The sequence below is a fragment of the Macrotis lagotis genome, chromosome X (assembly GCF_037893015.1).
Source record: "Macrotis lagotis isolate mMagLag1 chromosome X, bilby.v1.9.chrom.fasta, whole genome shotgun sequence".
Classification (NCBI taxonomy): Eukaryota; Metazoa; Chordata; class Mammalia; order Peramelemorphia; family Peramelidae; genus Macrotis; species Macrotis lagotis.
Window position 1 is genome coordinate 40031677 of NC_133666.1, and position 14607 is coordinate 40046283.

A 14607-nucleotide genomic window follows, 5' to 3' on the forward strand; every position below is an offset into this window, starting at 1 on the left:
TATTGTTTTCACCTATTTTACAATGATGACCTTGTTACCAATATGCCTATTAAGTCCACCATGACTATTCTTTGTTAACTTCAGATAGGAAATTAACAAACCATAAGAAGTATGGGGTCTTTTTTTTCTGAAATCCCTGGATTAGCGATTTTAGCATCCTGCTTACCACACCCTAATACTGATTTCCATCTCTTTTTTATTTTTAGAGAAATAATAGGACAGCTCAATCAAGCTGTTAAAATCTAAGAATGACACTGTAAGTCTTTCTGATAATGCTACTGGGTGAGTACTTTGTCTGAATAGCTGTGACAAAGAGGCCTGGCTACTTGAGAAAATCAAGTGAAATTGAGTTTCTAAGAAGCCAAATCAATGTCAAGATACTGTCAGTTTAGAAATAAAAATTCAAACACTTTCAAAGCTTATGATATACAAAGCCTCCTGAAAATGATCTCAAATGACTCAAGGAAATCTGACCTGTCTATCCATGTAAGAAATTCCAAGTGGATGATGAATGGCCTATTGCTCAGATTTCAATGTGTGAAGTTTATTCCTTAATAACATATCATATATATCAGATCATAAAGATGGAGAGTGGGGAGTCTTGATTGACCTTTGGGAGTCTTTCTGACTCAAGACCCAGCATTCTAACTACCATGCCACCTGGCTACCTATAAAATAATAGCTAATATTTATATGATACTTTAAGTTGTACAAAGCACATTGTTCAGAAGATTGTGACTCAGTGGTTCTCTCTTATAGATACTAACTTTGCAACTCAGGGTATATATATCTCTCAGGACCCAGGATCACAAGTCATAGAGAGTCCCCAGTCTATATCAGTGAGGGGAGTTTCCTCACCTAGAATTCCCTACAGTGTTGCAGTTCAAATGCTGCAAATTCAATCATTATCATCACAAAGATAAACTCTGAATTAAGAAAGTTACATCTTTTGAAATATACCCGTAATGGCATCTGGTTGTCACAATGACTGTGAATTTGGGAAATGCAGTTAAGATTTCGGAGATCTAGTTTCTCTGATACCTGGCAAAATAAAGTGATTTAGAACTGTATCTAGGACAGCTAGATGGCGCAGTGGATAGAGCACCGGCCCTGGAGTCAGGAGTCCCTGAGTTCAAATCCGGCCTCAGACACTTAATAATGACCTAACTGTGTGGCCTTGGGCAAGCCACTTAACCCCACTGCCTTGCAAAAACTTAAAAAAAAGAACTGTATCTAGACTTGTTGAATATTTTAGGGTCATTGATAAGGCAGTATTATCCCTTTACTTCATTCCAATCAAGGAAAACTCAGATCCAGAATGATGACTGGGCCAGTTCTGAGTGGGCCTCCTTCTGGGAGTCTGCAATTGAGATGTGCAATTAATTCCTGTGTTTCCCATTTCCCACTAAGCATTCCTTTTCTCAGAAAGCTAGTTCTCTCTTGCAGAGGAGGACATGACTGACAGTGATTGCTAGCTGTGGATAGGGCTGAAAAGATGTTCTCTCCTAATATCCAATGTGTGTGTTTGTAGTAGACAGTGGCTGGATTGCAAATAATATTCTGTGTTAGCTATTGAATGGAAACAAAAGCAACAAAGTAGAATTTTAGGGGTGGCTAAGTGGCACAGTGGATAGAGCCCGTCCCTGGAGTAAGGAGGACCTGAGTTCAAATCCAGAATCATACATTTAATATTTACTGAGCTGCATGACCTTGGGCAAGTCACTTAACCCCATTGCCTTGCATTAACAAAACAAAACAAAGACCAAAGTAAAATTTTAAACTTTTACAAAAGATAGTGAGCTCTTTCAAAACTTAGAATAAAATCAGGAACTTTAGCAAGCATGATAGTGACTTTCTATTTGTCTATGAGTTCTAATTATGTTAAGTTGTGTGTATGATGAGACATATTGTTAGACAGCAAGATGTAGAGGGAATAGGCCTGGACGTGGAGAAAGGAGACCTGGATTCTCATCCCATTTCACTTACTTAGGAGCAGTGTGACCCTGGACTTGTTGAGTCTCAGTTTCCTCATCTGTAAATGAGGAGTACTTCCAATAATTGTTATAAGAATCCATTAATGTTATGTTTATATAAATATATCTAATATTAATTATATACAGCGCTTTGCAAACCTTAAAGCTCTTTGCAATAATATTTATTATTATCTTGTTCCCTTTTTCAATGTCATTTAGATAGGAATGTTCCTGGGATGCAATGCTATTATGATTTTTTTTATCATTAATATTCTGCAAACATACCAGTAATTGCATTTTGCAGTGAGATAAAGGCATTGACATATAAGCTTATTTTCTTTAGGTTCATTGAAGGCATTGTTGAAATAACTCCAGTAGCAGAGAAAATGACAGGAATAATGACTATCTAATCCTATTTCCACCTGGTTTGGATTTCTTTGCCTGGTCTCTATGTTTTGAGAGCTTTTCATTCAATGTAGTATATAAATTATAATCATTTCATATGCGATGCCTATTAAAACTATTATGCTTAAATTTTTGTGGATTAATGTTGTATCCAGGTAGTTGTGAGCCATATGTTGTGTGTGCATTGATACACTGGTTTCCAAAACAATTTGTTGGCTGAATTATCAAATGATGATGATAATTATAATTGTTATTGCTATAACATCCTGGGTAAGTCACTTAACCACTCTAGCTGGGCAATTCTTAGAGACTATTATATTCTGGTTACAGTCTGTGTTGCTAGAATGTGTTCTCAAACCAATTAAATCTCAGGTCTTTGACATATTTATAGATATTTGTAGGTAAATTGCCATATCCCCCTCTTTAAAAAGAGGGTGCTTTCTCAAAACTAAACCCAGAGAAAAGACTATAATAAAATAAGAAAAAGGAAAAGGAAAATATAAGAAATTAAAAACACAATATATGATTCAAGAAGATAAATACATCAATTGGAGGGCAAAAAAAATTTAGGAACAAAACCAAGAATCTTGAAATCACTGTGATACAGTGTGGTATATAAAGTTCCTAGAGACAGCAAGAGATAAGGTTTTAATCCAGCCTCAGACACTTACTAGCTGTGTGGACCTGGACAAGAAACTTAACTGAATCTCAGTTTTCTCATCTGCAACATTGAAATAATAATAGAGCCTAGAGTTGTAAGCCAGCAGCAGCAGCAGCAGTAGCAGCAGCAGCAATAATGATAATATTAATTATGTGGTGCTTTAAGATTTATGAAATGCTTTGCATGAATTATCTCATTTCATCTTCACTGCAACCTTGTAAAATTGTTATTTCCCTTCCCCCATTTCACAGATGGGAAAACTGAGACTCAGTGATAATTAAGTGACTTAACTAGGACCATCGAGTTAATAAATATTTGAAATGCAATTTGAATCCAAGCCTTCCTGACCCCAAGTCTCATACTTGTTGTTATAGTGCACAGAAATGTCAGCTTTCATTTTCAGCAGCAGTAGCAATCATTTCTCCCCCACCCCCTGGGGCCCCACCTTGTCCCTAGAGAGGAGTTATTGGAACACACTTTGCTTTAACAAATACATTTCAAATGGCCTCCCAAAATCATCACCCTTCAATGCTGTACACAGATTTCAATCTTTGCTTAAACTGTTGGAATGTTCCTCCTTGGTAACTGCTCTGGGAATGTCCAGTACATTCCATTTGGTTTTTTCCCCCAATGGAACTTTTCTGGGAATGAGGACTTGACCTTGAAAAACAGTCAGCCAGTGCCATCTGGAGCCTCATCTGGCAAATATTTGGGGTGGTCCCGTTTTGCGAAGTCATTGTATGCCCCAATCAGGTGAGACAGATATAATTGACTTTGGTTGTGAAGGAGATCTGAAGGGTATCTCAGAAACTATCTCCAAAGGAAGAAGTCCATCACCCTCCTTTACTAGCAGTTTGAGGAACCTTCAGAGGGGTCTCTATGATAATAATAGTAACAATAATATCTAACATTTATATAGCCAGACACACAGTGCTCTATAAAGGACAAGCCTCATTTGGAGATTTTATTGACTGCCTAAGGTTTTGTGCAAGCAAGAATTGAAAGCTTGTCTGGTTATTTTCTAGTGATCCCCTGGGGAAGGGCACCAACCTATAATGAGGAGAGTTTCTTCCTCTCTGACTGTTCTCAATGTTTCCGGACAGATGATCTCTTGAAAGCTTTGGCTTGGAAAGGAATGGACCTATTTTAATGAAGAGATTCAGAAAGGAGAGAGTCACAAAGAGGAAGATGTAATAGGTTGCATTGGATCCCCTGCATCCTTCTCCTGCAAACAATGTTTTATCTCTCAAAATACCTGAGAGTGCTTCTTGGTTGCAAGTCAGGTAAATACTTTTTGAAATGTTGAAAATGACTGTTTTTATACTTGAGACACTGGAGTAATAGTTCTCAGCTGGTCTGAACTTGAGTTCTGTTTTCTTAGGTTTGTACTCAGATTAGTCATAACCATCACCTAAGTTGCTAGTGGTTTGACTTCTTCATAAGTGCTGAATGTCTATGATCTTTCTTCTTCCTTCACCAGAAAAGCTTTTTCGTACATTCAGAGGTGAGACTCTGCTTTGTATCTTTTAGAGTGTGGGTTTAAGCCGTCTTTCCAAAAACAACCACAATCCCCCTAGAGCATGGTGGCCATCCCCAGCTTAGTCATTGCCAAGGCAAGACTTTTCAGCTCCTTCCTGGTTGCCTACAGGAGAAGGAGCAGGAGCTGCTGGTCATTCATATCATCTAAAATAGGAAATTGCCAGAGCAACATAGATTGAGTTCATTTTAATTACATGCCATTAAGGTACAGGATAAGGACACACAGAAAGGTGGGGCATGGTGGACAAGCCTTGCTTACCTATCCAAACACTCTCTTCTTCCTACTGTGAGGATGACCTTTTTTTGTCTTCATTGCACCCTATTGTGAAAGTCAACATGTTTCTAAATTGGAAAGCTAGTAAAGGAAAAGTATTCCTGAGGTCCTTTGTCTCTGCTCTAGCTTTGTTTCCAAGGACAGCAAAACTTATCTTTGTTAGCAAATAGCAAGGTGGGAGGACTATGAGACAACCATTGAGATATAGAAATCCAAGGCCTTCAAAAAATGAACAGGTGGGTGGGTGTCCTTTGAGAGAAAAAAGGAAAGAGATATACAGCATTCAATTAGGTAGGGACCAGAAAGAAAAAATAAAGATAACAGGTGAAAAGGATCAAGCTACTCAGTGAGATATCTCATGCCTCCAAGGAAGAGAATAGTAAGTGTGATTCAGTGGCAATTTAGATGACTCCAGAAACCAACCCAAATCCATACAGATTTATTTCAGACTCTTCCTAGGTCCCCGTTGCTTCTCCTGAATTGTAGCATTGCCAACCAATCAGGGAAGAGTTTAAGAAAATACTCTGTCAGTTAAAGCAGGAATGTCTTCTAATCTGGGGGAGAGTTCCATGAGGCTAAGTCTCTGCAACCACTCTTTGAAAGGCATTAGCTTTGGGTACAAAGTCCCATCTCCTGAAGGGTGGTCACCATGGGATGACACTTTGAATGACGATGGTGGAGAAGGCGAGAGTAAGAAGAAAATGCACTGGAGAAAGAAGCCACTTTGACAGAAGAGTTTTATTTTCATTGTAGCTCTGCCCTCCCAGCTTATTGGGTAGTTGCTAGAAGGTGATGTGATCTCCTGCCCTGAGTCATCACTGCCAATCACATCATCTTCTTGTCATCTACAGCCTTCCTGAATTATTTACCCAACACAATGCAATACCTTCAAGTGATTTGTCTTCCTGAATGTTGAGTAAGGTTTTGACAGGAAAATATTGATCAAGTCTTGCTAAGGCTAAAAGCGAGGGGCAGCATTGCTGTTTGGCCTATGTCCTGAATTCAGAGTCAGGATAGACTTGGAATTAAATCCTGGTTCAGACACTAATTTGTGGTGTGATCCTGGAGTCAGGTCCCTGGCCTCCCCTCCTGCTATCCCCACCTCTCAGCTTTCCTTTCCCCAGATAGAAATCAAGATGATAAAAGCGATTGTACATTGTACCTAGCTCTCCTTGTGAGGGGCAAACCCAATGAGTGAATGAAGCTTAGCTTCAGAAATTTCTAGTAGGATGAAATTAAAGAATCAGAATTGAAAGAGACCCTAAAGATTGTCCATGAAAAACATATTTTACTAGAAGGGAAAACTAAGACCAAGAGAGGGTGAAGACCTTGCTTGTGGTCACAAAGCTGCTAATTAGTGGAGTGTCATATCAGTTATTTCTGCAATGCCATATTTTTCCTTGATACACTTGCTTGCCCTGGAGTTCTTGTGATGTCACCCAATGTTTAGATCATCAGGTCTTTGGTTGGGCCATTCTTTTTTTTAGGTTTTTTTTAGGTTTTTTTGCAAGGCAAATGGGGTTAAATGGTTTGCCCAAGGCCACACAGCTAGGTAATTTTTAAGTCTCTCAGACCAGATTTGAACGCAGGTCCTCCTGACTCCAGGGCCGGTGCTTTATCCACTGCGCCACCTAGCTGCCCTGGGCCATTCTTTATAGCAGTGAGCAGGCCCGAAGTGAGGCTCATCCCCCCATCTTAAGGGAGTAATGTCATCAAGAGCCTGATCCCTAGGCCTAAAACCTGCCTTACAAATTAACATCATTCACACACCTGCATCTACTGCTTCTTCAGCTATCTGAATCCTATCTTCATATCTCACTACAGCCAGCAACCATGGTGAATTACCTAACTGTCCCTGTGGTCCGCTTCTTCATTCTGCAACGTCCCAACCAATCAGTACAGGGACTGATCATTGTGAGTTGGAAATTGGTCCTTACCAAGAAGGCTTTAAATTAGACTTTGAAGCATCTGTAAGACTTGGACATATTTATATTTATCAGAGTGACAATTGAGACATATGTCATGGTCACAGTTGTCACATCCTACTCATGGACTGGGATAACAGTTGAGGTGACTATTAGTTTATTGAGGTAACAGTTGAGGTATCCTTGTATACAGGGGGGTGACAGAGAGGAATTCATATACGGAATAGGGTGACAAATGGGCATGCATGTATGGAATGGAACTGAGATCCTTGGCATATAAGGGAAGCTGCTAGTTGAGGTACTCATGGATGTTTGGGGGTTAACAGCTGCAGCAGTTGTGTTAGAGTAATAATTGAGGAACTCGTGTATTGGTAAGGTTGGGGTAGTCATATTTCAGGGGGTGACAGGTGATTAGAGAAAAAAGAGGCCTTGAGGGCAGAACTTTAAGGTAGTAACCACTTTCCCCCCTTCCCCCTCCAACTCCCAGTTAAGGCAACAAGGAACCAGTGAATATACCAGAGAAAGCCTTCTCCCTGTACATATGGCATCCCCATATTTAAAAAGCCTCAGTTGACTTTTACCATCCCCTTAGCCTCAGTGCTCTCTGTCTGGACTGTATTATCTTTGCTCCCTTTTGCAGCTCAAATCCTGGGGGGTTGGAGATGTGGAATGGAAACAACTTTCTCTAACTCTATTGCCTCAACTTCTTCACTTAGCACAGTATGAATTACCCCAGATTTATGACCTTCTAGGAGCCAGGAGCCCTTAACACCCTTTGAGCCTCAGGTATCTTTAAGATTGTCATAGCCCTAGCTATGATCTTCCCTTGCCATAAGGAGGCAATACTAAATCAGTCCTGTTGCTTGAGCAGAAAGTGCTCCTTTGAAAGAAACCCAGAAAGCCACAGCATTTGTGAAAGGTTTGGGCTGAGGGCTGCCCCAAGAGCCCCCCAGGAATGTGCCATCATTTGTAACCATTCCTGATGAGGAAACTGCAGGAGATTTCTGGCCCCAAAGGACAGCCTATGGAGAGGTGTTTCACTTGTTGGGATGCTTTTCAAAATACCCATTGCCCACCCGACAGCAGCAACATTTCAGCCCTTTGTTTGGCTACTTCCCCTAGCTGCTTTGGCTTGATGTACAACAGGAGTTGTGTGTGTGTGTGTGTGTGTGTGTGTGTGTGTGTGTGAGTGTGTGTATGTAGGCATATATGTGTATAGAGGTAGATGTGAACACACACATACACATGCTTAACCAAAGCATTGTGCATATACCCCTGTATGTATATGTGTATACATAGATGTTCTAGTAATATGTCTGAATTCTCATCCACTGATTGTCAACTCTGACTCAGAATCTCAGAGAAAGACCAAGAGATCCAGAGAGACCCAGTGGACCTAAGCGAGAGGGACAGACACATACTCTTCGAATTGATTGTCAGTTTTAGACAGTGTCTGGGGTGGGTGGGTGTTTATGGTTTGTGTGTGGATGTTTGCATATGTGTGTGTGATGGGTATGCATGTTTATATGGTATGTGTATTGTATGTATATGATAAGTGCCTATGTATGGGATGTGAATTCCATATAGTATATTATATGTGATATGTGTGGCATGTGTGTGTATATGGTGTATGTCTATGTGGGTGGTGTGTATTGGATTGATATGCATGTGATATGTGATGTGTGCCTATATGTGTATGTATAGTGTGTGTGCTGTGTATCTCTGTGCATGTGTATTTGGCATGTGCCTATGTATATGATGTGAATTATGTATAGCATGTATGTGTTGTGTGTATGATATGTGGTATGTGTTTGTGTGTGTGTGGTGTATGAATGGGGTATGCCTATGTATGTGGTGTGAATTATGTATAGTGTGTGTATGGTGTGTGTGTGTGTGTGTGTGTGTGTGTGTGTGTGTGTGTGTGTGTGTGTGTGTGTGTGTGTGTGTTGGTCTTTCAGGCTCTGGGCCTGTTTCTGTCATTCTTGGTATCTCGAGGTCTCTGTTTCTCAGTGTCCTCATCACTTGGTTGTGCTGCAGGTTCCCTGAGTCTGACTGAGACCATCTGTCCCTGAGTCTGGTTCGGTTGACCCTGGGGCTCTGTGGCTGGCTATCTCTCCTCGCTGGTGTGTCTCAGGTGCACTGGGTCTGCTTTGCTCTATCTCTGTTATCCTCAGAGGAGCTTGGAGTCTGGACCTCTCTGTCATTCTTTGTCCCTAGGGTTCTAAGTGTGTGTGTATCTGTCTGTCATTATTGGTCAGTCACTGGAGCTCTAGGTCAATGCTGGCTGTGTGTGTGTGTGTGTGTGTGTGTGTGTGTGTGTGTGTGTGTGTGTAGGAGGGGCAGGAGGCCACAGATTTATGAACCCAGGCCTGGTCTGTCTCTAGGCTTATGCCTCTGAAGCTGTCTGTCTTTCAGTCTTTGGTGAGTCTCTGGGGCTATTGACTCTGTGTGTATCTGTCACTTTTGGAGAAGAAGGCAACAGAGCCCTGCCTGGCAGCTTGGTGTGTCTCTGGGCTCCTGGGATTTTGTCAAACTTGCTGGGTCCCCTAGGCTCTGACTGATTCTGAGCCTCTCTGCAAAATGATTAGTCTTTTTCTGTTATTGTGGCTTAGTTACTATTGCTGGTGTCCTTCATGGGTCCAGTCCTGGGGGATTGGGTCAACATCTGTCTGTTTTCATCTGTTTCTTGGTCTTCTGTATTCATCTGTCTGTCTGTAACTCATGGCTGCTCTGTCACTGGATTTCTGTCTCTGTGTCTGTCATTCATGGACTGGCCACAGGCTGTCTCAAGTCAGTGTTGGTGCTTCTGGGGTCTTCCATGCCTATTTCTTTCTCTTAGTCTCAGATCATCTGTCATCCCCAGTCGTGTGTGTGTATGTGTGTGTGCATGCACGAACACTTGTGTGTTTGTGTGTATCTTTGTATCTGTATCTCTGTTAGCTAATCTCATGTTGTCTCTTCTTTCACTGAATCTGAGAGTCTGGGTTTTCTGTCTCTTACTCTTGCTTTGGACCCTGGGTCTCTGGATCTCTGTGACCCTAGGTGGATCTCTGGTTCCTAGAACTCTGGGTCTCTGAGTCTCTGGATCTCTGAGTCCTTGGGTCTCTGTATCTCTAGATTTTGGGGTCCTTGGGTCCCTGGATCACTGGGTCCCTGGGTCCTTAGATCCCTGTCTCTCTGAATCTCATGATCTCTGTGTATCCAAGTCCCTGGAATTTCTGGATACTTGAGTCTTTGTATCTCTGGGTCTTATGATCTCTCCATCTCTGTATTTCTGAGGCTCTGGCTCTAGTTCTGTTTGACTTTCATTCTAGGACTGTCACTGAAGCCTTGGGCTTCTGTCAGACTTGCTCCACACCTGAATCAGCTCTGTGGCTCTTTGTGTCTATCTGCCATTTTCATGATGTTTCTGTGGCTCAGTGTCTGTGCCTGTCACTTCTGTTGGGTCTCTGGGTGTTTTACTCTGTCTGTCACTCTCAGGCCTTCTGTGTATCTGTGTCATTCTCAGATGTCTCTCTGGCTTTGTGGCTGTCACTCTTGGTCCCTGTAGTTTTGGACTGATGTCTGTCTGTCATTCCCAGCCTGTATGTTGCTATGTGTGTACCTAACTTGTCAGTCTCAAGTTCTGTGTGTGTGTAACTGTCAATCTTGGGGGCTTTGGAGCTGGGCTTACCTTCCTGTTGGATTTAGTGTGTCTCTAGCCCTATAGGTCTGTGTCTCTCTGTGTGTTTGCCAAATTTGTTCTGTATCCATGATTCTAGCTGGCTCTGGCTGTCCATGTTCTTTGGAGCTCAGGGCCATGTCCTTCATTCAGTTTGAGTCTGTCCCTAGGATTCTGGGTCTTGGGCTACCTGTTAAGTTTGATCTTTCTCTTGACTTCCTGGGATTGTATTTGTTCACTATCTCTCCAGATCTTTCTCTGGATTTCTGGATCTCTGTCTATTCCTGGGTTATATGTCTGTGTCTCTCTTCTTTCCAGCCTTAGTCTATACTGGAACTCTGGTTAAGTTTCTATCTTCCTGGTCATTTGGATGTGTTCATCTGTTGCTTTGTTACTGAATCCCTGGATCTGTGCTTGTTAGCCTTGTTCTGTCTCTGGGTCACTGGCTCTGGGTCTGTTTGTCTATTTGGGGGGTCTCTGCTTGTCTGACTCTCTTTGGAACCATGTCTCCCAGCTTACTGCTGTCTCTCTACCAATATATCTGTGTCTGGTCTTGATCTTTCATCATGACTCAGTTTTAGTGTGGTCCTGGGGCTCCAGGTCCAAGTCTCAATCTTAGACTGTCATTGGGCATCTAGGTCTTGGGCTCTCACTTTTCTCTCTGGGGGTCTCAGTCTATTCCTGGGCTTTTGGGTTTGTGTCTGTCAAGCAGTCAAGGTCTGGTCTTGGGGTTCTCGGGTTCTGTCTGTTGTTCAGTCTGGGATTGATATTGCCCATCCAGGGATGTCTCATTTGGTCCCTGGGTCTCTGGAACTGTGTCTTCCTGTGTAGTATGTAAGTCTGGGTCTGTGCCCATCTAGCGGCAGCTATGTCTTTGCCTCAATCAATATTGGGCTGTGACTGAAGCAGCAAGGTGACCCAGTGAATGGGGGACTGGACCTGAAGTCAGGATGCCTCCAGTTCAAGGCCAGCCTCAGATGTTCAGCATGACCCTGGACACATTACTCTAACGTGGCTGTCTAGTGGTTTGAAGCTGTATGTGGCTGATCTCTGATGGTAGCCAGTATTTATTAGGCCCTTCCTGCATTTCCTGATGCTAGATAAGTGACAGGGGCACAAAGAAAGACTGAAGTTGTCCTCCAGGAACTCCAATTTGAATGAAGGAAACAACATGCTGGCAATGATGTACATCCCCACTCTCTACAGTGTAGAAAAACAGCACGAGCAAGTGAGAGGCCTGGGAAAGGAGTCCTGTTGGGGGAGGCTAGGTTAAGAAGAGCTTCCCTCACCAAAGAGGATTTCATGTTTATCACGAAAATCATAATGAGTGTGGGGTGGTAGCAGTGGTGATATGGTTTAACCCTGCTTTCTGGGGCTGGGGAGAGGGTCATTTTCCTCACATTGGTATGGGGAAAGATGATGCAGGGAAAGTGATCCAAGATTAGGGCATGGGTGTGTTTATTAGGAGTATGGCTGGTTTCATGGAATGAATGGTGATAAATAAGAGATGTCATGAAAGTAGAGCCACCAAGTCTTGTCAACAAGTTAGATATGTTGAGTGAGGACAAGCAAGGAATCCAGGCTAAGACTGAGGTAGTAAGTCTGACCACGTGGAAGGACACTCATTTTATTCAATGGGATAAGGAATGTTCAGAATTGGGTAGAGTTGGTTGGGAAACATAATGAGCTCGATTTTGGACAGGTTGAGTTTGAGGTGTCAATGGAATGTCCAATTCACACTATCTAATAGACAGTTGGTAATAGGTCAGGAGAGAGCTAAATAGAACCGAAAATTATTAGCATAGGATCAAGATTGAACTCATGGAAATGGATAAAGTCACCAAGTTAGAAAGAAAAAAGCAAGGCTTGCACCCTCTTTTCTGCCATGAACCCTTTTGACAACTTGGTGATCTGGAATGTAAAGGATATTTGGGAAGGACTAGCCCCCTGGTGTGAAACCCTGCAAGCCTTTTTCAAGGCTGCTCATCCACCTTTGGTATCCACATGTCCCCCCAACTCTCACCTGACTCCAAAAAGCTGGAACATGCACAGGAGCTACCCCCTGGTAAAATCATCTTGGCAGATAGGTTGAGGGTAACTGACAGGCCTCAAATCCATCAGTGAGTTAAGGGATATCTGCCCCAAGCATGTGAAACTTTCACTGGTAGGATGGAAAGATGAGAACAATTAGTTCCCAAGGCCATGAAAGTGGCTGAAACAAGTGCTGGGGAGTGCTTAGGGCTTAGTCGGGCACTGGAGATGCTAAGGTCATCCAGTGCATCCTAGACCATTTCCAGTTGTATTTTTTTGCCTTGCCACTGGACTTCAGTGTCTCTGAAAGAGAAGCCCCACTTCAATCCAATCCATGGCACAGTTAAGGCATTACCCGTGATGTCATTAGTCCTCTTCAAAAACAAAAGACAAACAAGAATCCAGACTTGATCTGTCACTATAGCTCTGTGTGTGTTAAAAGCAATAACAGCAACATAAATGAAAGAAATATTAAATTTCCATTGGAAGTTAGTGAAAATTGTGATTTCATTTTTTTCTTATCAAAGTTTACAGCCCTTTCATGAAATGTATTCATGGAAGCCAAAAGGGTCTGTGTACTACAGGTTAAGAATCATTGCTATAAAAGGAGAAGAGAGGAGAGCCCAAGACAGAACTTTGGGGGACAGCCATCATTGGTGGGTGTGACCTGGAGAGAGATCTAACAAAGAAGACTGAAATGGACTGTTGCCATGAATGACTATGTGTGTGGTCTGGTCTGTTGTGGCTGTGGTGGGATTTGAGTTATGTGGGTCTGTGTTTATGTCTGTGACTTGTGTGTTTATATAGGTCTGTCTGTTTCTGTGACTGGTTGTGCATTTGTGGCTGTATGTTATTGTGTTTGTGGCTGTGTGGTTGTTCACATATAGTTGTTTCTATGGTTTCTACTGCCTCTATGGTTGTGATTTTATTTATAGATAATTGTCCATAGTGGGTCTATCCTGGCCTACTGGCTTTTCCTTGAATATAGTTTTGTGTATAGCTCTCTAATTGTGACTGTGGACTTGTGGCATTCTGGCTTATATTATATCTAAGTGTTTCAGTATGTCTATATACCTGGCTGTGTGTGTGTGTGTGTTTGTGTGTGTGTATGTGTGTGTGTGTGTGTGTGTGTGTATCTCTGTATGTGGTTATGGATGTGTGCCTGTTAATGGTTATGTGGATCCCATCTATATAGTCATGAATTTAGGTGTTGTGTTTGTGTGTCTCTTTGTTGTTGTTATTGTTGTATGTGTCTACTCATCAGTGGTCATGAGCGAAGTCCAACAATGGTCATGAATGTGTTTGTTTACATATGCCTTTCTGTTGTTGCTTTTGTATGTAAATGTGCTTGTTTGTGACTGTAGGTCCTTAAATGTCTGCCTGTCAATGGTCGTGTATGTGTCTACACATCTATGGCTATTTATTTGAGTGTAAGTATGAAAATGTGTATGTTTTTGTTTGTTTATATCTTTCAGTTGTTGTGATGAATGTATCTGTGAATCTATGTTTTCCCGTCTGTGATTTCTCTGTGTCTGCCCATCTATGGTTGAGGATGTTCCTCTCTGGTGGTGGTGGTGTGGTTGTGAGAGAGTGTGTCTACTGCCTGTCTTTGACTCTGGATGAGTCTATCCATAGATGGTTATGAATGTTGATATGTTGGGGGGTGTTTATGGCTCTGTGTGTGTATCTGCCTGTCAGTGGACATGTGTGTATCTGTTCATATGTGTGACTCATCTATGGTCATAAATGAATGTATGTTTCTATTATATGTATTCTCAGTTATTGTTGTGTGTATGTGACCTAGGGTGTGTACCTTTCTGTCTTTGACTCTGTGTTTCTGCCCAATAGGCTTTGTAGTTGTGTGTGTTATATGTGTGTGTTTGTGTACTTGACTGTGTGGAAACATGGAGGGGAATGGAGTGCAAATGTAAGTCTGCTAGTCAGTGACTCTGTGTGTGTGTCATGCCAACTATGGGCACTAATGTTTATGTTTCATATATATGTGTTTGTTTGTGACTGTGTGGGGTGTATTTGCCTATCTTTGGCTCCATATGGCCCTGTCTGACTGGGATGTGTGTCTAACCATCTAGAGTGGTGAATATATATTTCATTGTTTCTGCTTGTCTGTCTGTTTTTGA

At 42.0% G+C, this 14607-nt stretch overlaps 1 long non-coding RNA gene across 27 annotated transcripts in view; it reads left to right on the forward strand.

Annotated features, from left to right (window-relative positions):
• Nucleotides 1-14607, forward strand: part of LOC141503543 (uncharacterized) — a 266282-nt gene that overhangs the window by 218056 nt on the left and 33619 nt on the right. For 25 of the 27 annotated variants that reach the window (XR_012472886.1, XR_012472877.1, XR_012472883.1 and 22 more), the window contains 2 exons: nt 207-282; nt 4143-4322. This is a non-coding gene — a long non-coding RNA (uncharacterized LOC141503543). Of the gene's footprint in view, nt 1-206; nt 283-4142; nt 4323-4420; nt 4958-14607 lie in introns of those variants that run through there. The other 2 variants (XR_012472885.1, XR_012472892.1) reach the window with 2 other exon arrangements.